This window comes from Gorilla gorilla, chromosome 7 (assembly GCF_029281585.2).
Source record: "Gorilla gorilla gorilla isolate KB3781 chromosome 7, NHGRI_mGorGor1-v2.1_pri, whole genome shotgun sequence".
Taxonomy (NCBI): domain Eukaryota; kingdom Metazoa; phylum Chordata; class Mammalia; order Primates; family Hominidae; genus Gorilla; species Gorilla gorilla.
This window is the reverse complement of record NC_073231.2, coordinates 104,228,403-104,251,807: the sequence shown is the minus strand read 5'-3', so window position 1 is coordinate 104,251,807 and position 23,405 is coordinate 104,228,403. Positions and strand designations below refer to the sequence as shown.

The window sequence follows — 23,405 nt, the reverse complement described above, 5'->3', positions numbered from 1 at the left end:
TGGAGGGCTTGGGGCCTCCTTGGAGGACCTGTAGAGGACCCTTAATCTGGCTTCGAATGGGGGCTCCCGCATCCAAGTCTGACCCATCCCTGTGACCCACTGGCTTCTGGACATGTGTGTGGGTGTGAATGCAGGTGTGTTTCCTGCTGAGAGGGCTTCACACCCATGCCCCTGCAGGCCTCTGCAAATGTGGGGGATTCCACAGAGGCAGCCACATGGGAGAGGGATAGTAGGGTAGTGAGGGCCACACACACTTCCTCTTTCTTGTGTTTGACCTTTCCCCAGGCTTTGGGAAACTTTTCTTCAGGTCCCTAAAAGAGGAACCCAGTCCTCCATTCTGCCCTACCCTCAAACACACACAAGCCACCCTTTATTTCCCAGTGTGTTTGTGTGTGTGTGTGTGTGTGTGTGTGTGTCTGAGAGGGAGAGACGGAGAAAAATCTGACCTTGGTTATCCTTGTCTTCATCTCCCTTTCTTTCAGGGTCTGTGTGTGGACAGCAGCCTCTATCTAGGTCTGCTGGGTCCATCATTGGAGGTCTGTGGCTCCCACACACCTGGCTGCAGTCTGGGAGCCCCTGGATCTCCTTCATCCCCATGGGGGTGCTTTGGAGAGAGTGCCACCCTTGCTGAGGGTGTGTGTGCTTCAGTGCATTTATAATCCCTGTGTCGCTGCCTCTTTCACCCTTTTCCAATCCCCCCTTCCACACCTTGGGGGTGATGGTGGCTGCAAGGTGTCTCTGCTGCAGGGGCCTGAGCAGCAGCACCTATGGGACAGCCTTCATGGGCCCTGTGGCTCTCCCTAGCTCTCACCCCTATCCTTTCACTACGAGCTGCCTGCCTTCCGGCCCCTCCAGAGCTCACAGCCCCCTTCTGTGGCTTCTGCCACATGTCGCCATTCCCAGCCGCTCCCATTCCCTTGGCCTTGGCTCCTGGCTATTCTGGTTTAGCTCAGTGCATAAATCACCTTTTTCTGCTGCATTTGGAGGGTCCTTCCTTCTACACATACTTGAGTTTGATTCCTCCAGGGCTTTCCTCCCTCCCCTGCTTCATGTATCTGCCCGCCTCCTTCTGTTCCTGTCTGTTGTTCTTTCTCCTTCATCCTCTGTGGTCGTGGGAGATTTCACCCATGGAGAGAGAGAGCCCTCTGCCTTCTGTTTTTCTTTGTTTCTTCCACACCCACGGCCACCCCACCTGCAGACCAGGCTCTGCCTGGGCCCCTGGGGCTCTCACCCTCCCATCTCTCTAACAGAGGCCACTCCTTGCCCCTCTCAGCTCTGCCCCTGCTCTTGCCAACAACCCGACCTCCTACCTTCCTCCCTCTCTCCCTCCCCCTTGTCCCCTTCCCCAGCTGAGAGAGCTGTGCCAACATGCTTCCAGCTACACTGGGGCCCTGTGTCTAAGCCTGCCCTTTGATAGCTCTTCCTGTGAGTTTGGGGTCAGGAACAAGCCCCCCTGCTCACCTTTCCTTGAATGGCAGAGTGAACTTGGAGCCTGCAGGGAGAAGCCCAATGTAGGGCACATCAGTTATTTCTTGGAAAGGCTGAGACAGAAGCTCTGTGGGTCTGACAGATGCCTTTGCAGAGGTTAAGTGTATGTGACAGGCAGAGCCACTTGTTTATTTCCCAGTCACCGTGCTGAAAAGAAATGGAGCCGTCTCCCTCCTTCCATACTGGGGAAGCTGGCTTTGTTTATGGTTTATTTAGAGGTCTGCGCCCTGATCTTAAAATACAGCCACCTGCTCCAGGCGCAGGTTGAGGCCTGCCTCTGGGCTGGCCTGGCCTGCTGGGAAGATGGTTAGGGGGTACAGGTGTGCAGGGAGAGGCACCCTGGGAAGGGGGATGAAGAGACCTTAGTCAGTGGCCCAGATCCTTGCACCTGGTCGACTGTTATCTCTGCCTTCACTGCCAATGATGATCTCTCAGCTGAGCCCACACATCTCAGACTCAGCTTTTCTCCCCCTGACAGGCGAGGGGGCTGCACTGGCAGCTTGGCTGAGGGAGCTGCCTGACCTACATTCCCCACTGTGAGGAAGAGTTGGGTCCTTGACCTTCCCCCTGGGGTTTCAGCACAGAGGTGCTTTCCACCCTGAAGGACTGGACAGTTCACCTGTGTCCATCCTGCTCCCCACCAGCCATCCTCCCCACAGCAGCCAGAATGTCCTTTAAAAACACAAACCAGGTCATGTCATTCCCTCCTGAAAACCTTCCAGGGACTTCCCATTGCACTGAGAATGAAAACCATCTCCTAACCACAGCTCCAAGACCCTCTACGATACACTCTGCCCACCTCCCAAACTTCGGCTCACTGCTCTCTTCTCCACCAGCTGTGCTCCAGCCGCACACTCGCTTTGCTCCCTGTGCAGGGCCTCTGCACTACCACACTCCCTGCTTGGCATGGTGGTTCACGGGGCAGGCCCCTTCTTGCCACTCAGGTGATTTAAATATCACCTCTTCAGAGAGGCCTGACTCCCCAGTCTAAACTGGAGCCTTTGGTCAGTTTCTCTTGTTGCCTTCACGACACGTATATTAAATAGTTATTGAATACATGATTGGATGATGAATGAATGAGGCCCCAGCTGCTATGTTAAGTTATTCTGTGCCTGCCAGAGTCTTGGCCCCAACTCCTCCCTCCTGATGCATCAAGAAGGGAACTGGATGGGGAGGGAGTCACTGTGCTTGGAGCTGTGGTCTGGAGCCCCCAGGCTCTGGGGTGCTCTCCTGAGCAACTGATCAGCTTAGTAGATCTCCGTCCTAGCTGCACATTTGAATCACCTAGGGAGATTTTAATTTAGCCAATCCTCCTAGATGCCTTGGGCCTCACACCAGACCAGTTAGATCAGAGTCTCTGGTGAGGGAAAATCGGCATTTCTTAAGCTCCTAAACGATTCCAGGGTGGAGCCAAGGTTGAGCCCCTGAGCAGCCTGACTTTGGGGGTGCGGATCGAGAGCTGTGTGTCCGTGAGTCTGCACCCGGCGGTCAGTATCAGGGATGGGGTCTGCGTCTCACTCGGTTTGGCAGACACCCACCCACTGCCCCAGCTCTTAGGGCAGGGCCTGCCTGCGGTGGGAGCACTGTGAGGGCTGAGTGCCTTTGTAGTCGCCTCCCTCCATGCCAGACTCCTAGACGGTTTCCTGTGCCTGCTCCTCCCAGAATTCTTTACCTTGGAAACAATTTGAGATTAGGATCTGTCACAGTTTCTCCTCCTCCTTGGAAGAGGATCCCCTCTTGAGCCGTTTTGATGTTGATGGTGGAAATGGGGACGGAGGACAAGGGAGCTAGCCAGCCTGTCTGGGTGGCTTTACAGTAGCAAGGGCGCAGGGGCGTTGCTGGGGATGGAGGCAGGCCTGGAGATGAGGGAGGCAGGAGAGCGAGACCCTGGAATGAGGGAAGCCAGGTCTAGGCCCCAGAGAAGTTGGAGTCGGGGGAGGGGAGGGATTGGGAGGAAAATTGGAGAACAAAGGATTTTAGAAGTTTTGCTGCACGTTACAAATGCAATTCCTCATGAAGTGTTTTCTCAGGAGGCAACAGTAAATGTTTATATGGCTTTTGCATTGTTCCTGGATGCTGGACTGAATTTGTTTTATAGTTGAGTCCTTGCCTGGGCCATTTGGCTTTATCTGCAGAGGCCACTCCCCCATTTGACTACAGCCCTTCCATCCCTGTGTGCTCCCTGGAGGCCAATGATGAGGCCGAAAAGGGTGTGGTTGTGTCTGAAGGGCTTCTCTAAGAGTCCTTTAATGAAAAGGGGCCCAGATCCTCCAGTCTGGCCTGCACAGGGCCTACACCTGTGGGGTTGGAGCCCTCAAGTTCCCTCCTCTGATGCCTCCTGCTCCAAGTTCCTTATCCTTGGAGGGCTCTTCACCAGCCCCACTAGGCACTGCTCCCTTGGGGGCCCTCCACTGAATTCCTCAGGACATCCTGAGACAAGACTGGAATAATTTATTTTTTATTTATTTATTTATTTTTGAGACAGATTATTGCTCTGTCACCCAGGCTGTAGTGCAGTGGCGTGATCTTGGCTCACTGCAACCTCCACCTCCTGGGTTCAAGCAATTCTCCCACCTCAGCCTCCTGAGTAGCTGGGACTATAGGCACCTGACACCACATCCGGCTAATTTTTGTATTTTTAGTAGAGACAAGGTTTCACCGTGTTAGCCAGGCTGGTCTCAAACTCCTGACCTTAAAAGTGATCCACCTACCTCAGCCTCCCAAAGTGCTGGGATTATAAGCATGAGCCACTGCACCTGGCCCAAGGTTGGAATAATTAAGAGAAGTTTGATTAAATTTAAACTTAGAGTCACCACAAAGGAAATGAACAAGAGGACAACATGGCTGCAAGAGTAGGGGCAACCACCTCCCTCCAGGGCCCCTCTCAGCCTCAGGGGTCTGGCCATCTTTCCCCTCTACCCTAGGTCCTCCTGAAGACCACTGTGCAGAGGTTGAGGCCCAGGGACCCAGAAGCTCCCTCTCCCTTGGCCTCAGGCATATCCTATGCAGTCAGCTGTCTCTCCTCTCCTGAACTTTCTGTGGGAGGCTGACAGCTGAACTGAAGCCCCCATCCCCTCTCACTGGCCTTACCTTCTGGGACCAGTGGGATGCCCAGATCAGAACAATTCACCCTGAGGCCCTACGGTGCGTTCAGGGAGTGGAGGAGCCTCAACTACCACCCACCACAACAGGTGACTACGGAAGATGAAGATGGCAGAGAAAATGAAGAGCCAGCCCCGCACCCTGAAGCTAGCTGTCCCAGTCCTGCCCTTAGCCATGAATCCTTGGGTGAAACATTTACTCTCTCTACGCCTCATTTTCCTCATCTTGAAACCTATGAGAGTCCCACACTCATAAGATTACTGTGAGAATTAAAAGATGCATTAAAGAGCTATATACCAAGGCCTGACACATAGCAAGTGCTGAAAATGTTAGCCATGACGAGTGCCAGTTGCTGAGTGCTTGTGATGCGTCGGCCCTGTGCCAAGCTCTCTGCTTGCCCCTTGCCCTCACTTGGGTACTATTATTACCTCATTTAATGATGCCCATTAAGTGGGGTGTTTAGACTCAAACATGTCTCTGTGGTATCCAAATCTGCCCTCTTAACTGTCTCAAGTAGGTGCAGGACCAATTAGGGTAGGCTAATTGCTGTAACAAACAACCCCCAAATCCCAGGGACTTAACATAATACAGCATTCCCCCCTTATCTGCAGGGGATACATTCCAAGTCCCCCAGTGGGTGCCTGAAACTACAGATAGTACCAATCCTAGAAATTTTTTTCTATACATACATACCTATGATAAAGTTTAATTCATAAATTAGACACAGTAAGAGATGAACAATAACTAATAATAGAATAGAAAAATTATAACAATATGTCAATGTCACCACTCTTGTGCTTTAGGGCCATTATTACAAAAAGGGTGACTTGGACATCACTGTGGCCCTGAGACAGTTGATCTGATAACCAGTGTGGCTGCTAAGTGACTAAGGGGTGGGGAGCACCTGCAGCATGGATTCGCCAGACAAAGGGAGGATTGCTGTCCTGGATGGGACAGCAAGAGATTTCACCATGCTACTCAGAAAAGCACACAATTTAACATTTATTAATTATTTCCACAATTTTTCATCAAATACTTTCAGACTTCAGGTAAATGAGACCAAAGAAAGTAGAACCTCGGACAAGGGGGAGGGCAACTAGAAAACAATGATTTCTTGCTTGTGTTATAGTCCAGTTAGGTGTTTGGAAAGCGTCTTCCCCACATGGTGATTCCAAGATCAGTATCCTTCCATCTAGATCTCTGCCAGCTCCCAGGGCCCCAGAATCCTTTCCCGGCATCCTCTGTATTAAGTTAAGTGATAAGGGAAGAGACAGAGCATGGACAATGACACAAAGATGCTTTCGAGGCCAGGTCTGAAAGTGGCAGACTTCACCTCTGCACATCCCCTGGCCAGAACTCAATCATATAAAACCACAGGGTGTCGAGATTATAGGAAGAAGCAGATCACAGAAACTGGGGTCCCTGGCATTCTCTGCTGCTGATGGATGAGCAGAAGGTGGTAGACATCCTGCATCCATTTCTCCCAAGGTGGAGACAGGGGGCACAGGAAAGTCCTCACTGCTATCCTTGGCTGGAAGGACCTCACTCCAGGTCCAGGATGCAGCCCAGGATGCCCAGGCTCTCTAGGAGTCCTGGCTGGCACTGAGAAATGTTCTCTTAGTCTTCAATAGGACTTTGTTTTCCTTTTCTCAGAACAAAGTCTTCCACTGTGAACTTATCCGCACTGCATTTTAGAAGGGTGCCATTCCACGTTCCCACTGAAGCTGGAGGGGTTTGGGCAGAAGAATGTAGTGAGGGATTTTAGGTAGATCACAGACTCTTTTTTTTTTTGAGATGGAGTCTCGCTCTGTTGCCCACACTGGAGTGCAGTGGCGTGCTCTCAGCTCATTCCAACCTCTACCTCCTGGGTTCAAGCGATTCTCCTGCCTCAGCTTCCCGAGTAGGTGGGATGACATGTGCCCACCACCACGCCCAGCTAATGTTTTTATTTTTAGTAGAGACGGGGTTGCACCATGTTGGCCAGGCTGGTCTCGAACTCCTGGCCTCAAGTGATCCTCCTGCTTCGGCCCCCCAAAGTGCTGGGATTTCAGGCGTGAGCCACCGTACCTGGCCAGATCACAGACTCTTGGGGCCAGAAGCCAGACTTGGAAGCTACAGAGCCAGGACATACATGCAGTTGGTGGCAGGATGCTGCAGTCCCAGCACAGTGCTGCACACAACACCATGCAGGCACCAAGGGTGGTGGGAGGTGCTTGGAAGCTACTGCTCTAAATGCACTGACTGCACGTCTTTGTCTGCAGGTTGTGGCAGAGTGGAGCACAGAGGGCTTGGAAAAGCCTGGCTGGTATAGATGGGAGGGAGAGGGCAGGGGGAGCTAGAACATGTAAGAGTCTAGATGGCGCAGAATTCACCTAGATGTGGAGTGGAAGCTCAAGGACCCTGCTCCAAAAACCCACCCCGCTCCTCCTCCCTTGACCTCTACTCCTTCCCTAGGCTGGGAAGTTGTGAGAAATCTCTCAGGGTAAGATCCCTTTCTGTCCTGGTCTGTTTGTCTTTATCATGCCCAGCTGTCTACCCTAGGACACATTCCAAGCTCCCAAACCTCCCTCAGTTCAGAGGTGCTCACAGCTGCTGCCCCAGCCCTCGTCCTTCTGCTGTGAAAGTGACACCTGCCCACCCACCTACCCATCCGCCGCCCATCGATCCATCCATCCATCCACCCACGTACCTATCCCACACCCTGGATGCCTCTGTGGGCTCCTGTTTCCATGGTTACTTCCAGGGCCTGAGTTGGCTCTGGGTTTTCTGAAAGATTCTCCAGCTCTAGGCTATTCCCCGTGACAGCTTTGTTGCTGGACCCAAACCCTGGATAGCTTCTGAGATACCACGCTGCTTGTAGCTCTCCCTACCCACAGATCAGGCATTGCCTGCAGATTGGTCCATCAAAGTGATCAGTTTTCTGGACCAAAATAAAATCAAAACTGGACACAGTGGCTCATGCCTGTAATCTCAGCACTTTGGGAGGCCAGGGTCGGAAAATCACTTGAGACCAGGAATTTAAGACCAGCCTGGGCAATATAATGCGACCCCATTTCTACAAAAAAATTTTTTTAATTAGCTGGGGATGGTGGTACACACCTTTAGTCCCAGCTACTGGAGAACCTGAGGCAGGAGGATTGCTTAAGCCCAGGAGTTCAAGGCTGCAGTGAGCTACAATTACACCACTGCACTCCAGCCTGGGCAACAGAGTGAGACCCTGTCTCTAAAAAAATTAATTAATTAAATTAAAAGCTCTCCACTACTTGAACAGCGAGGCGTTCTGGAAGGAAAATGCCTGGGGGGCTGCCACAGGAAAGCAAGTGGAAGTTCCCAGAGATAGGCAGGTGCTTGGCTGGGACGGCCTCTTGGTAATAATAACAAAAGCTAGCATTTATTGGGCACTTACTATAAGCCAGGCACTGTTATAAGGATTAACGTCTAGTAACTAGGTTAATCATCACAACAACATGGTGGGGCACGTGCTAGGATGATCTGAGGGGGAAACAGGCACAGAAAGGTTGAGTACCGTGTTCACAGTTACAGAACTCACCAATGATAGAGCCAGGATTCAAGGCAAAACAGGGTGGCTCCAGAAACTGTGTTTGTTTGTTTATTTATTTATTTATTTATTTTTTGAGACAGTCTCGCTCTGTCACCCAGGCTGGAGTGCAGTGGCACAATCTTGGCTCACTGCAACCTCCGCCTCCCAGGTTCAAGCAATTCTCCTGCCTCAGCCTCCTGAGCACCTGGGATTACAGGTGGGCGCCAACACTCCTAGCTAATTTTTTGTATTTTTAGTAGAGATGGGGTTTCACCATGCTGGCCAGGCTGGTCTCAAACTCCTGACCTCGTGATCCGCCCACCTCGGCCTCCCAAAGTTCTGGGATTACAGGCGTGAGCCACCACACCCGGCCAAAACTATGTTCTTAAACATTGCATTCACTGCTTCTCTACAGCCTTCCACTCCCCCACCCCTGGGATTCTGGAAGTTTCCCTGAGTCATTTTTTCAAGACAGGAGGTTCCTGAACACCTCCCCAGCACTCATCTCTGCTCTGAGCCCACATGTGAGAAGCCCCCCTTTCCATTCTAGGCCCACTTGGGAGCAGCTGTCAGTTACTCAGAAGCCTGGAAGGGTCACAGCTGTTCTCAGGAGGAGTCCCCTGGATTCTGCCATCTGGCTGGTCTGTCTGTGGGCTCTGGAGGATTCCCCCAGGACAAAGCCAAGCTGCAGCTTGTCCTTAGAGACCTTTGGGAGGGTGGGAAGAAGCAATCCCATCAGAGAAACCCAGCTGAGGGAAGACACAAGATGTTCCCCACGAGTGACAAAAAGCTAATTCACACCCTTCCCTGCAGCCAAAAAATTAAGCTAATTTTTCATTTCTCTGCTTACGTGTGACTCAACTAAACATAGGCATCTAGGAATGCAAACAATGACTAGATTTTCTAATTTAGGGCAGTTTAATTAAATCTTGCTAAAATGACGGAGGCTCTAGGTATTTTTATCGTGGTAGAAAGCTCTGTGACTTGGAAAGAGGAGGGGTGGGGAACACAATGCTGGAAGCACCTCCTCTCCTGACCCTCTCCCACCTGCACTGGCCTCCAGGCCTGCCCAGTGGAGTGTGTGTCCTGAGAGAAGGAGCGGTCCTCTCTTAGGGTTCTAATTTCCCTTGCTCTTGTTTATATTAAAGGAACATGTTTCCTTACATTACATTCATTCTAATTAGCTGGGGCTAGAAAGAAAAAGTCCAAATCACTTAGCAAAAAAAAAAAAAAAAAAAAAAACGGTTTCAAACACAAGATTATTTTTGAGAAAAATTTAGACTTCCCAGAAGTTTCAGGTATAAATATTAAGAAACCAAAATAAAAGATGTCAAAGGTAGAGTCTTCTAGTGCATCTTGATCGCCCAAATCCAGCTCTCAGTCCCTTCTGGGCATATGGAAGGGTGACATTTCCCTGGCCCCTCTTAAGTTTGGAGGAACCATGTGGCTTGCTCTGGGCAATGAGCTGTGATCTGAGGTGACAGGTTGCATATGGGCCAGAGCATTGAATGGCCTAGCTTGTGTGAAAGCCTGCAGTGTTTTCTCCCTCTGCTGTGGAAGTACATGTTGACATGATGGTGCCCCAAGGTCAAAGCAGCCTGGATCTCTGAGCTACCCCATGGAGTACAAGTGCCCTAGAGTCTCTGGGACCTGAAACAGACTGTGTGCATACAGCTGGGTCACATCACTGAGATTTGAGGGGGACTGGCTGTCTCCTATGGCAGAGTCTCTCTTACCCTGATGAACAAATAATGCTTTTGTAATAATCATTGTACAACAATACCACATTATTTTAATTATATTAGGTTACTTTGGAATTTCAAAAAATCATCTGTTCAGTTACCCTGGAATAGGATGAAGTTTACTTTTATTGAGTCTAGAGAAAATTGTTGGAGAACATGTTTAACCTATTAAAGCAAACTTTCTGTGTTCAGATGAAGGCTTTAAAATTTACCCACATTTCAGGGTAAAGATAATGGCAGCCTCTCAGAAGAAAAGGGGTCAGAATAAGAGTGGGATTATATTTCTCAAAGAATTGTGGTTACAGGCACGTCCATGAGTGGGAAGCAGACTCTTAGGAGGGAATAGAGATGGAGTGGTTGGGAAGGAGATGAGAAGATGTTTGAAGAATTTTAAGAAGGTTTTCTGTGTGATGTGCTGCCACATCAGGAAACCACTCATTATAATGTTTTAGATGAAGTAATGACAACTACTATCATCAACAAAAGTATCGTGGCTCAGTCATGATAGAATTTCACTTCTTATTCACATAGAGTCTGTCTTAGTTGATTTATGCTGCTATAACAAAATACCCGAGACTGGATAATTTATAAAGAACAGAAATTCCTCATAATTCTGGAAGCTGGGAGGTCCCAGATCAAGGTTCTGGCAGGACTGGTGTCTGGCAAGGGCTGCTGTCTGTTTGCAAGATGGTTCCTTATTGCAGCATCCTCCAGAAGTGGAGACGTTGTGTCCTTACATGGTGAGAGGGTGGAAGAGAGTGAACTCACTCTATCAAGCCCTTTTGTAAGAGCCTAATCCCATTCATGCAGGTACAACCCTCATGATTTAATCACCTCCTAAAGTCCCCACCTGTTTATCACATTGATCATTAAGTTTCAACATGTGAATTTTGGGGGACACGTTCAGATCATAATAGAGTCCAAAATATTTGTTCTAAATTAGTGGGCATCTCTCCTACAAGTGATGATTCAGGGACTGGGCACCTCCCCATCTTCAACACATCCTTCCGATAGTTCAGAGCTCACTTACATCAAGCCAGGAGAAGGAGAAAGGGAGTAGAGATGGATACAGGATGTTTTTATAGTCTAGGCTCAGAAGTGGCCCACATCATACCCACTGGCATGTCATTGGTCAGAACACAGTCACATGACCAATCCTAGTTGCAAGGGAGGCTGGGAAATTTATCTACCTGTGTGGTCAGGAGGAAGAGGAATCAGGCGGGGTGAAGAGCTAGCCAGTTTACATCACAAAAGGTCCCCACTGTTTCGAAGTTGGATTTGAGTATGCTTTAGCAAGCAACCCAATGTGGAAAGAGCTACAAACGGACCCAGCTTTGTGTAGGTTCTATTTGTGGGGTGGAGGGATGAGTGGGATTTTGCCTGAGGCACAATCTTCTGTTTCTTAGATTAAAATAATAATCATGACCTGACTCACAGAGACACCTTCTGGGATTGCCAAGTTGTTGGAATTGTAATACAAACAAGTGTAGGTGAGTCAGTTATAAGGACCAAATAGCATGGGAAAGCCTGAGAGGAAATGGTAGACCCTATTCTGGTGTCGAAATTACTATTTTTTTTTTTTATTTTTTTTGAGACAGAGTCTTGCTCTGTCGCCCAGGCTGGAGTGCAGTGGTGCGATCTTGGCTCACTGCAACCTCCGCCTCCCAGGTTCAAGCAATTCTCCCGCCTCAGCCTCCTGAGTAGCTGAGAATACAGGCATGCACCACTATGCCTGGCTAATTTTTGTATTTTTAGTAGAGACGGGGTTTCACCGTGTTGGCCAGGCTGGTCTGGAACTCCTGGCCTCAGGTGATCCACCCACTGTGGCCTCCCAAAGTGTGGGGATTACAGGCATGAGCCACCCGGCCTGGCCAAAATTACTCTTTTAGAGAAGAATATGGTTTTCAGGTCTCAGTACCACACACAGAATCAAATAAATATAGGGCCCTGTGAACCAGTTAAATGGAGGATGCCTACGAAAACTCCCTCTTGACACACCATTACTGGCTTGGGTGGCCCCATCTGGGAGGGGTTTGTGGGTGAACCCTGGGGCCCCCGCCCTCGGAGAAGATGGATGACGATGGGCTTCCTCTCATGGGGTCAGGCATGACCTGACCAAGGTGCCAACTCTTCAACAGAAAAGAACGGTGGCTTTTCTAAACCAATTTGTGGTGCACACTGTACAGTTCCTCAAATGCTTTTCTACGGTTTGTGAGGAGAAACTGGCAGACCTTTGTCTTTGTATCCAACAAATTGAAACAACTCTCAACATTTTAGACACAAAGTTGTCATCTGTCTCTGACCTAGATGATGTCACAGTTGAAGTATCTCCTTTAAGTGTCACTAGTGTCACAAATGGACTTCGGCACATTCTGAAGCCACTTCAGAGCAGTTACAGAACAGTACACAAGACTCTGGACCCCAGGAAAGTGAGGGATCAGCAGGAAATAGCTTAACTGTAGCCAAGGATCCAAGATATGCCAGAAATCTCAAAATAGCTCAAGTAGGTGTACCAGCAATGGCAATCAGAAACAAAATTAGGCCAGGCATGGTGGCTTGCGCCTGTAATCCCAATACTTTGGGAAGCCAAGGCAGGTGGATCACTTGAGTTCAGGAGTCTGAGACCAGCCTGGCAAATATGGTGAAACCCCATCTCTACCAAAAAAGACAAAAAATAACCGGGCGTGGTGGCACATGCCTATAATCCCAGCTACTTGGGAAGCTGAGGCAGGAGAATCACTTGAACCTGGGAAGTGGAGGTTGCAGTGAGCCAAGATCGCACCACTGCACTCCAACCTGGGTGACAGAATGAGATCCTGTCTCAAAACAAAAACAAAGCAAAACAAAAAGCAAAATGATATCAGAAGGACTAGTCCCAGATCTTCCTGAGAGGCCAGATGCTCCAGTGCCTGATGGTGAAAGTGAAAAATTATAGAAGAAAGTTCAGATAGTGAATCTTCTTTTAGTAACTAAGCTTAATTTTGATAAGAATTACATATGCATATGTAGGGATACATTTATATTCTATAAGACAGAGAGCCTGAACTGTAACTTTTAGTCATAAAAACATCAAATGGCCACATACACGTCCACCACCGAGCTTCTATGTTAAAAAAGTAAAGCATTTATAACCTGAAAAACAAAAACCCTCTCTCTGGAGATTGCAAATTGGACATTAGCACATCCAATCCTGATAGATATGTAACTGCTTTAAGAAACAGGAGCTTTGTGCAAGGAATGAGGAGGTCAGTGATAAGGATAGTTGGACTCATTCACATTGTTGCCCTGCTCTAGCTGGGACCAGCTCCCCGGGAGCACAACAGCTACTGTAAGGTTGGCAATCAAGTTGGCTTTGAAACTGTTTATACAAGCTGATTGCTACTAGAAACCTAAGAAATTCACAGGAAGTTCCATGCAAGGAACCAGAGAAAAAGGCTTTGAGCTGTGTTAGCGGCTCCATTTGAAGGTTTCAGGGGTGGTATGCAGCAAAGGCAGAGGAAAGTTGTTGTTAGATGAGGCCTGAACAATGGGGACTGTTTGCAACTCTAACGCAGCCAGATGTCTGTTCTAGTGGCCAACCACCTCACTGCCCTAGAGACAGTAGAGGGTAGAGAGGAGGTTAGCTAGGATTTATGTATTTAATTCGTAAGTAGGAATCTGTTACTGGCACAAATATTTTCCTGTGTTGTGGTAGGAGGAGCTACTATCGCAGGCAGCACCTCGGGAGCAATAGAAGCTAGCTTGGATAATGAGAAGCACTTGGATCAATCCTTGCGGGAGATAGATCAGCAACTTTTGGCAAAGAGTAGCTGTGCAATTTGAGAGCTGATTTTAAACTGGAGGGGCCTTTTGAATTCCCTCTGTTGATGTGGCTAATCAAGCCTAAGGAACAGAAAGAGGCAAAATGGCAGCTTCTGCAAGCGAGATGGAATAATTGAGTTTAAACTAGGGCAGTGGGGTGGTTTGGGGGCTGCTGTGTCTTAAGCTGAGAAGCAAGATGAATGGGAGAGAAGCTCCCTTGGTCCCACTCAGGGAACACTTCAGATCCAGCCTGGGACTTAGTACCCCCTGATTTGTCCCTCGAGGAGTGATGTTGGTCACACATAAGGCATTTCTCAGGCCTCAGCATAAATGAGACAGTGTCGCCCCTCTGGGTACATTAAATTTTGGAGTAAGTAACTTGTGTTTTATTTGTGGCAAGAAACAACATTTTAGCTTGTAACTTGGAGTAAATGTGGTCTGTGGATATCGCCAAGGGGCAGAGTCTTTTGTTGGAAAGACTGGATGTTGTGCTCAGATGTTAGTGATGTGGCAGGGGCAGGGCAGGCTGCAGAGGCACCAGACCCCACCGCCTTAAATCCCCAAAGCTCCACACTCTATAGGGGAAGAAGAAAGGAGAAGCTAGGTTGAATGAGGAGACGTATTGAGTGTTGTGAGGGGGCCTATTGGCCTTAAGTGAAGATGTTTTCCTGTGAATATGTTTCCCGCATACTTCTAAAAGGGAGTTATGCAGCCTAGTTGTTGGCTCTAGAAGAGTTGTAAGGTGATAGATTTTGTTGCATTAAATTCAAAGCACGGGCCAGTGGCTTCTCATGAGAAGAGCAGTTAGAGCAATGCAAAATCCTTGTGCCACATCATCAGAAAACCCATCTCCAAATCTTCATTTTTCCTCAAGGATTTAGGAGTTGAATGTTTATTTCTTTTGACTATGCAAGAGCTGAAAAGGCCATGAGGACACTCAAATTTATGTGGGTTACACTTAGTAGGCATGTACAAATGGGCATGGCTGGTTGAAAATAAGCCTCATCTAAGTGTTGAAACCAATTGGTCAGACTTTCTGGGGGGTGGTGATGGATGCTTTGCTAGTACATAATTCATTGCAATAAGGACTGCTAGAAATTATATTCCCAGTCTTAGGACCTTGAGCTGTACCAAAACTCCTATTGATCTGAGGGTAAATTATTAAGTGAAAAGAAACACTTAGAATCCACTCTTCCCCTTTCTTCTCTCTGTTAGCACCTGTACCATCTGTGAAAGATTTTGTTTTTGTAGACAGGCGAATGTCTGTGTGTTTGTGGAGGGGATAGTTTCTGGAGGTGAAGAAAGATGTAAGGAGGATGATAGAAAAGAGCAGGGAGGGTCATATCATAGACATACTTAATACTGTTAATTCAATCACACGCTGTCGACAAGAGAGATGGTGTCAGTGTTCTATCAACGATATCAATTAGTGCCAATTTGGTTATTCATCTATTTCTTTATATATCCACCCATTTGTAAATGTGTATCTAACTCTCCAAAAAAGCATCTGAGTCAGCTGAAATCTATTTTATCCCATTCCTCCTTCCTTCATTTATTCAACAAATATTCGTTAAGGTCTTACCGTGTGCTCATGAAAATACAGCTTTGAGCAAGGCAGATAGATAAAGGGTCACAGATAGGGCCACATGTTAGGGATGCCTGGGGGTCCCCAATCCGAACAGCAGTTCCTAGCTCTCTATTTCATTATCTCCAGAAGTAGATGAAGGCGAGAGGACGGCGTTCACATGAGTCCACATGTGTTTTCACTAGGGAGGGAGGGAGTGCATTTAGTGTTTCCTCTGCTCCTTGGCCTGTGGACTCTCCCAATTTTGATTTGCACAGTGTTTGAGTCAGATTGCCTTCTAAGATCTTCCAAACCGATTTTAGCCAGCTGGTTTTTAATGCAGTAACCACCAAGATATTCCATTATCTCTAGATCCTTGGTTTTTAATTTTTCCCCTTTCTAACAGCCCAAATTAGAAATAATGTGGAAAAACTTAGGAAACACAAGTGCAGAGAAAATAAATTAGACCAGTTCAATGGCCTTATATCCTAAACAAAACTTGATTGTTGGACCTTGGACTGGACTGGAGTCACTTTTTCCTTCTGGGCACATGGCGCTCTCTGGCTGAGGAAGGGACCAACGAGGGTATTTGAGAGACACAGGTCTTCCCTCCAGCACCCAGCCTGGCCAGAAGGCATCTGGCAAGGGAGGTGTAGGAGCCTGCTCTGTGCTCTAAGACAGCTGGGCATGAGTCAGAAGGGACTTAAGGGCAGTGCAAGCCCCCAGAGCCAGGCTGATCATATTTTTCAAGACGTAAAATGGAAACACATGGTTTGACACATAAGTTACAACAGGACAGAGAATCTGGAATTAGAAAATTCACATTGCAAAATTCACATTGCAAGGTGTGGTAGCTGGGTCCAAAGTGGGATTCAGAGAGATGCGAGGTTTGCTTTTGGTTGAACTGATAGCCCATCTGTGGAACTCTGAGCACCTGTCTATGGGCAGTGACATGCACAGGGCCTTTGCTGGCCAGACAGCATGGAAGACGTCGATGGCAGAGTTGCCTTGGGAAGGAAGAGAAGTAGACTGAAGGATGCAGGGAATGGCAGAGGGTCAGTGCCTCACGGGCTCCTCGTGCAGACAGAAGGCTTAGAAGGAAAGCCAGAGGGGCTGCTGTTATAAGGAGGTTGAGGACACTGGTATAAGCAGAGGTGCTTTGAGGCTCATGGACTAAATGTGGGAGACACTCTTCTTCTATCTCTGTATGGAACTCAGCATTGCTCTCACATCTCATGGGCTGGTGACTTTAGATGCTTCAAGACATGGCACCTCTCCTCACCCAAAATAATCAGCATTCTCCAAGGGGCATCATCAGCAGTGAATTCTGAGAAAGCTTCAACTGAGTGGACTGGGGCATGGGGCTGAGGAGACCATTTCCAGTTGAGAGATCCTGTGTGAGAAGAGAGAGGCAAGTAGAGGAGTGCCAGGTCAGGGTGTTCATGAGGTTTCAACAAGGCGAGCGGAATCACAGATACAGTAGAAGACCGCATAGCAACAGGGGACGTTTTGTTTCAAACTCAAAATTGGGTCACATGGTAGGAGACACAGCTGGATAATAGGATAGAGTATCTGAATTCAGGACTGGTCCAGAAAAATGGCCAAAGCTGTGTCAGATTAATTTAATGGAAGGTTTCATTTGATTAGATTCCCAAGCCCTGGCTATGCATGCTCATTTATCCAGCCTATTGTCTAAGCAGAACGGGAACCCACAGTCAACTTGATAGAACAGCAGGAGCGCTGCCAGCCAGCCTCTGGCTTTGAATTCTTTTTCTGATCTAACATTTTAAGGAGGATGTGTCAGGAAGGCCTATTTAGAATACAAATGATTGCTTAAACTCTCTTAAACGCTTTAAGAGTATATTTTAATCATTGAGTCTTCCCTTAAGCCCAGCAGAGTATTTGAGAATAAATTGTTGTGCGTTTGAGTCAACCAAAATTGGGTAGACTTGCTGAATTTATGAGCCTTTCTCTTCTCCTGGTCTTTCTCATGGCCGTGGCAATGTGCACTTCCACTAGTTTGTGAAATGCATATGAAGTATAATTTTCCCCAAATTGATCTGTTCTACATGACTGAATCTTAGCCATTGCATTTTTATGCCAGAATCAAATTTAGCTTATTATTATTGTTGTGGTGGAAAATAATTATAATCCTTTAATTGTCATGGCACTTCACAATTTTATAAGAATTCACAAATGTTATTTAATTCCATCCTCACTATAACACTGAGGACCAAGGAGAAGGGGAATCATCATCTGGGCCTGCAACTCCAAACTACCCCCTTTTTCCAAATGGCCAGTTGAGGTTCTTAAAGGCTGGGTGACTTGCACATAGCCACACAGATCTAAGCTGTGCAAGCAGGAAATGTGGAAGCTCAGGGGAGCTGCCCTGCCACTGGTGAGTTCTGGTCTCATCAAGTGCGTCTCATCAAGTGCTCTCTGCAAAGCCGATGAAGTGGATCAGGGTTTGATCATCTCTACCTTGCAGGTTCACTGCGAGTACAATGGATATGCAGGTGCCAGCACAACGCTAGACCCGTGCCAAGGGCTTAGTTGCTCCCTTTCTTCCCCCATATCCAAGTGATTGCAGGTTCCATTTAGAGATTCTGAAGCCCACTGGTGCTGAGATGTGACAGCATAAAGCTTTTCCCTCAATCAGCCTGGAGGCTAAGGGGCCAGTAGTCATACCATGCATGCTCGCACACACACACACACACACACACACACACATGCACACATCTGAGTGGGCTAGAAGGTGAACTCCTCTCGGAATTTAAAATCTGCAGCAGGTTAAGAGGAAGACAGCTCTTCCCCATCAGCTACTGTTCTGGTCTCTAGAATCAGCTCCATAAATATCCCCACCCTCTCTCCACTACACTCACATTCATGGCAGTTCCCTCTTCAGCTCTAAACTTTACAGCTCTCTAAGTCTTTGCCTTTCAAGTCGAGCTGGTTCTCACACCTGCCTGCTGACTTATGCATGGCGTTTGGCCTCCTCCAGTCCCAGTGACTCTGCTGGGTGTATCCTCACTCCCTCCCTGTCCAGTGCTCCCTTTGCTCGCAGGTTGGTGAAGGACGTAGGAATAGCCTGGAACACTCTCTATTTGAGCCTTGCACTCTCTTAGCAAGTTCAGCTTGAGTCAGGAAGGGTGGGGATCACAGGATGTCACCACTGTGGCCGCCTCTTCCAGGCTGGACTCCAGGGCGACAACCTTTGCCATCACCTGGTCCAACTTCCTTTTTTTACAGAAGAGAAATTCCATGCTTAATTCTGGACTTAAACTACCTGAGCAAGATGTTTTCATTCATTTGTGGCAGGATAACTGGATAAACATCTCTTATTTACCCCTCCTCAGGCTCCTCTGGAAAGAGAGGTGCCCCATCTGGTTTCAGTGAGGAATTAAATTCAGAAGACTTAACTGGAGCCCTTTTAGCCAATAGCCTGCAGGCAGATGTCTGGAGGCACTGGTTCATAACTCAGGGACGCTAAGGCTGGCTCGTGGGTGACTGTCTCAGTCTTTTCCTCACACTGTCACCTCATGTTTTCAAGGGGGTTGCTATACCCCCCAGGCATGTGTCTGTATATCGCACAGGAAGAAGGAAAGTAAGGACATTGCCAGCAAATGTCTTACATCTCATCAGCCTATACTGTGTCTCCTGACCACTCCTAACTGCAAAGGATGCTGGGAAAAAAAAGAGCATTGTAGCTTTTCCAGCCTCTGTGGTAGGCGCAGATAAGGGATTAGAGTTGGGTGTTACTGAATCAATGTATCAGACACTTCTCAGTCAGGCTAGAGCCAGATTTAACTAGATTTAGAAGGAAAAAGTATGTTTCTTTCACCTGCATGTAATGAAGGAAATCTATGCCCTTCATACACTTAATAAACCTGTAAGTCTCTACTATGGGCAGGTACTGTGCTAGCTAGACATTACAATGTGTGGGGGCAGACACAAAGATGGGAACAGTAGACACTGGGGAACCCTAGAGGGGGGAGGTTGGCAGTAGGGGAAGGGTTGAAAAATGATTGGGTACTATGCTCACTACCTGGGTGATGGGATCATTTGTACACCAAATGCCAGCAACACACAATTTACCCGTGTAACACACGGGCACATGTACTCCCTGAACCTAAGATGAAAGCCGAAATAAATAACATAACATAAAATAAAATAAAATAAAATGCCTGGGGGGAAGATAAGTAAGCCTATATTCAGTTAGCAAATACTTACTGGATGTTTATTGTGTGTCAGGCCCTGGAGGATTGGAGAATGAAGATACATCCTTGGTTGCCCATAGCACCCAGTCTACTTTGGAACAAGAGTGGTGTACAATGGGAACATAGAGGAGGGTGCCAAATTCAGATGGTTAAAAAGAGCCCTCCTGGTGGAGGTGACACTGACCTGGGTCACCTTATGATATGGTTTGTCTGTGTCCCCACCGAAATCTCATGTTGAATTCCCATGTGTTGTGGGAGGGACCCAGTGAGAGGTAATTGAATCATGGGGGCAAGTCTTTCCCATGCTGTTCCCGTGAGAGTGAATAAGTCTCACGAGATCTGAAGGTTTTAAAAAGAGGAGTTCCCCTGCACAAGCTGTCTCTGTTTGCCTGCTGCCATCCATGTAAGATGTGATGTGCTCTTCTTTGCCTTCTGCCATGATTGTGAGGCTTCCCCAGCTGTGTGGAACTGTAAGTCCATTAAACCTCTTTCTTTTGTAAATTGCCCAATCTCAGGTATGTCTTTATCAGCAGCGTGAAAATGGACTAATACACCTTAGTATCACCATTTCAGGGGAGGCATCTGTATTTCCTGACCCACTGCTAATTAGGCTCTGAGGCATCTAGGTTCTAGGCCATGATAGAGGGCATCTTTCCAATTAAGTTACATTCCACGCACAGTGATTGAGTTCCTACTCTATGCTTATGATATTTACAACTAAGAAGAGAAGAGAGAATAATAATAAGATAATAATAATAACAATATTACCACCACCACCATTTATCAAGGGCTTACTATGTGCCTACGTGCAAGACAAGTCCTAAGCACTTTATGTGTATTAACTTATTTAATCCTCAGAACAATCTGGAAACCTGGCATCTCCCCACTCATCCAAAATTGTCACCCCTCTCCTAGGGGCACCATCAGAAGTGGATTCTCAGAAAATTTTAGCTGAGTGAGAGAGGGTGGGATAAGGTTATGGGGATTAGTAGACTTTCTGGGGACAAGAAGTCCTATATGAGAACATTGGGGCAAGAACAGGAACTGTTGGAATATTGATATCTCTGGGGCCAAATAGGGATTCATTACAGAAATAATAAAAGGCTACATAGCTACAAGGGCCTTTTTTTCACCCAAACTGAAAGTTCAGTCATGTGGTTGGAGGCATGATTGGACAATGAGACAGGTTATCTGTATTCAGGATTGGTCCTTAACTTGATTGTGGGTTTTATTTGATTGACTCTCTCAACCCTAGTTATTGTGTGCTTATTCATTCAGCTTATTGTTAAGCAGAATGGTAACCTATAGTCAAGTTTTATTTTATTGATTTATTTTTGAGACAAGGTCTCACTCTGTTGCCCAGGCTGGAGTACAGTGGTGCGATCATGGCTCATTGCAGCCTTTACCTCCCAGACTCAAGCAATCCTGCCACCTCAGCCTTCCGAGTAACTGGGACTACAGGCATGCACCACCATACCCAGCTAAATTTTTTTTTTTTTTTTTTTTTTTTTGAGACAGAGTCTCGCTCTTTCACCCAGGCTGGAGTGCAGTGGCACCATCTCGGCTCACTGCAAGCTCCGCCTCCTGGGTTCACGCCATTCTCCTGCCTCAGCCTCCCGAGTAGCTGGGACTACAGGCATCCGCCACCGTGCCTGGCTAATTTTTGTATTTTTTAGTAGAGACGGGGTTTCACCGTGTTAGCCTGGATGGTCTCGATCTCCTGACCTCGTGATCCACCCACCTCGGCCTCCCAAAGTGCTGGGATTACAGGCGTGAGCCACCGCACCCAGCCATACCTGGCTAATTTTTGATTGTTTGTAGAGATGGAGTCTCGCTATGTTGTCCAAGCTAGTCTTGAACTCCCAGCCTCAAGTGATCTTCCTGCCTCAGTCTCCCAAAGTGCTGAGATTACAGGCATGAACCACTGCACCTGCCCCACGGTCAACTTTTAAAAAGCCAGCAGGAGCATGTCCCATAGAGAGATGCTAGAATAGAACTCTGAGAGACAGCATATAGTTTTTCTGGCAAAAGGACAGGGTTTGAGGAAACTATATTCACTGTAAATGGAGGCAATGTCATTGAAAAGACTGATCAAAAGAGGATAAGCACTAAATTCAGTGCATAAACTCTGCCTCAATCTTGGGCTGACCTCTGAATTATGCATTTGTGGGGGTTTGAGCTGCCACCCAGGAGACAGAATATGCAGTGTGAGTTCAACCAAGTCAACTGCTTACTGAAACAAATCAAATAAAACAAAATCTGTATATATCCCCACAGCCATCCTAAGCAGCCAGTGTCATTTCTCTTGTTTTAGAGGTGGTGGTAGCAGAGGCTGAGGGTGCCCCACCATATCCCCTTGGCACTTACCAGAGCACTGGAGGGCACTGGAGGTTTGGAGGGTGAAGACACGTCCTTGGTTGCCTATAGCACGCAGTCTACTTTGTAACAAGGGTAGTGTGCAAGAGTAGTGTGTGACTCTGCCTTAGGCTATCTCTTGTGGCTGGAGCCTGCTCTACCTGTGCATAGGGCAGGCCAGAGGGACACAGATATGATCCCTGTCCCCCTCCCCAGGGGCAGCCCTCAAACAATGACTGGTGGGAATTGGTGGATCAATATGCCAGCTCCTTTGCCCTGGGGTTAGGGAGATGGGGGATAATTCCAGGACATGTATTTTCCACTGCCTCTAAGAGTTCCCCAGCAGGATTAAGCTTCTGTTTTGTCACTGGCTTGACAATGATCTTTCATTGGCTTACTTCCCTTCCTTACCTGCTCCCCTGCTGGGGCTTCCTGGGATCACCTCCCAATTAAAACACCAGCACCAGAACGCCCATCTTAGGGGGTACTTCTATGGGGGAGACAAAACTAAGATGATGGGGAAGCCCAGGCTCAGAAGAGTTAAGCAAACTATCCTGGGTTCAAGTAATTAAGTGGCAGCCAGAACTCAAGTCTGAGGTTTTTGGATTCACAGCCTAACTTCTAAACGCCTACCCTGAGCTGGGAGTGTCTGAGTCTCTGGAGTCAAAGGGGACCTCCTGCAAGGCAGGCCCACCTTCAAGTGGACAGCTGCGAGTGTGGTTGTGTGGTGGGGAGGAGTCCACTGCCCTTGGCCTCCCTCAAATGTCAGCAGCTGTGGGAACAGCTGGAGACTGATAACTCAGTTTTTACTTCTTCACAATTAGTGCAAGGCCCAAGAAAGTCAACAAAGGAAAGGTCAGGCCCTCCCCAGAGGCTGCTCCTCCTCTTCTGGGGCTGCGGTGTCCCCATTGTGGGGTCTCCTCTCTCAGCCTCTCACCCAGGGTTTCTCTGGAAGGGGTCAGAGAAGATGCTAGTCCCCTGGGGCTCTGCTTGGAACATGTGCTCATCAGTAAAGGTTGACAGAGAACATACTGCAGGCTCCTCCCCAGGGAAGGGCAAGTACCACCTGGCAGAGTCTCTTCTAGGGCTGAGGGAACAAGCACAGACTGTTCCCAAGGCATGTCCTCCTCGCCTGGCTGGCCCTGCACAGATGAGGCCCTCAGGAGTTGGGACAAACACTCCCTGGGAGGAGGAGGCAGATGGTTCATGCTGAACTCGTGGGAGACCACCCCAGACTCCCAGGACAGCAGGGCCCCCTCCGTCCCGGAGGGGACACGGAGGCAGAGGAGAGCACCTATCTGGCTTTGCTCTGCTGTACTGGGGACACAGAACCCTCCCTGTTTCTCCTGTGGGGCCCAGACTTTCGCTTCCTTTCACAAACTCAGCCTCACCAGGAATGAGCCAAACAGACTCCAGGGAGCTCCGATCCCTTGGACTCTCTGAAAGAGGACACAGGAATGTATTAGGATGCTAGATCTGGCTCAAGATATGCAGGCCAGGATAGTCTCTCCACAGTGGTATGCAGGTCTTGGGGAAAGATTCTGCTATGGCTGAATGGGTTAGTGGCAAGTGCACCAGCCTTATGGTTGGGTGGG

At 48.1% G+C, this 23,405-nt stretch overlaps 1 protein-coding gene and 1 pseudogene across 2 annotated transcripts in view; both read left to right on the top strand.

The window, feature by feature from the left end:
• Positions 1 to 23,405, top strand: part of STK3 (serine/threonine kinase 3) — a 422,170-nt gene that overhangs the window by 390,846 nt on the left and 7,919 nt on the right. The gene's annotated exons all lie outside the window — the stretch shown is intronic.
• LOC101138980 (WASH complex subunit 3-like) lies at positions 11,944 to 12,967 on the top strand (annotated as a pseudogene).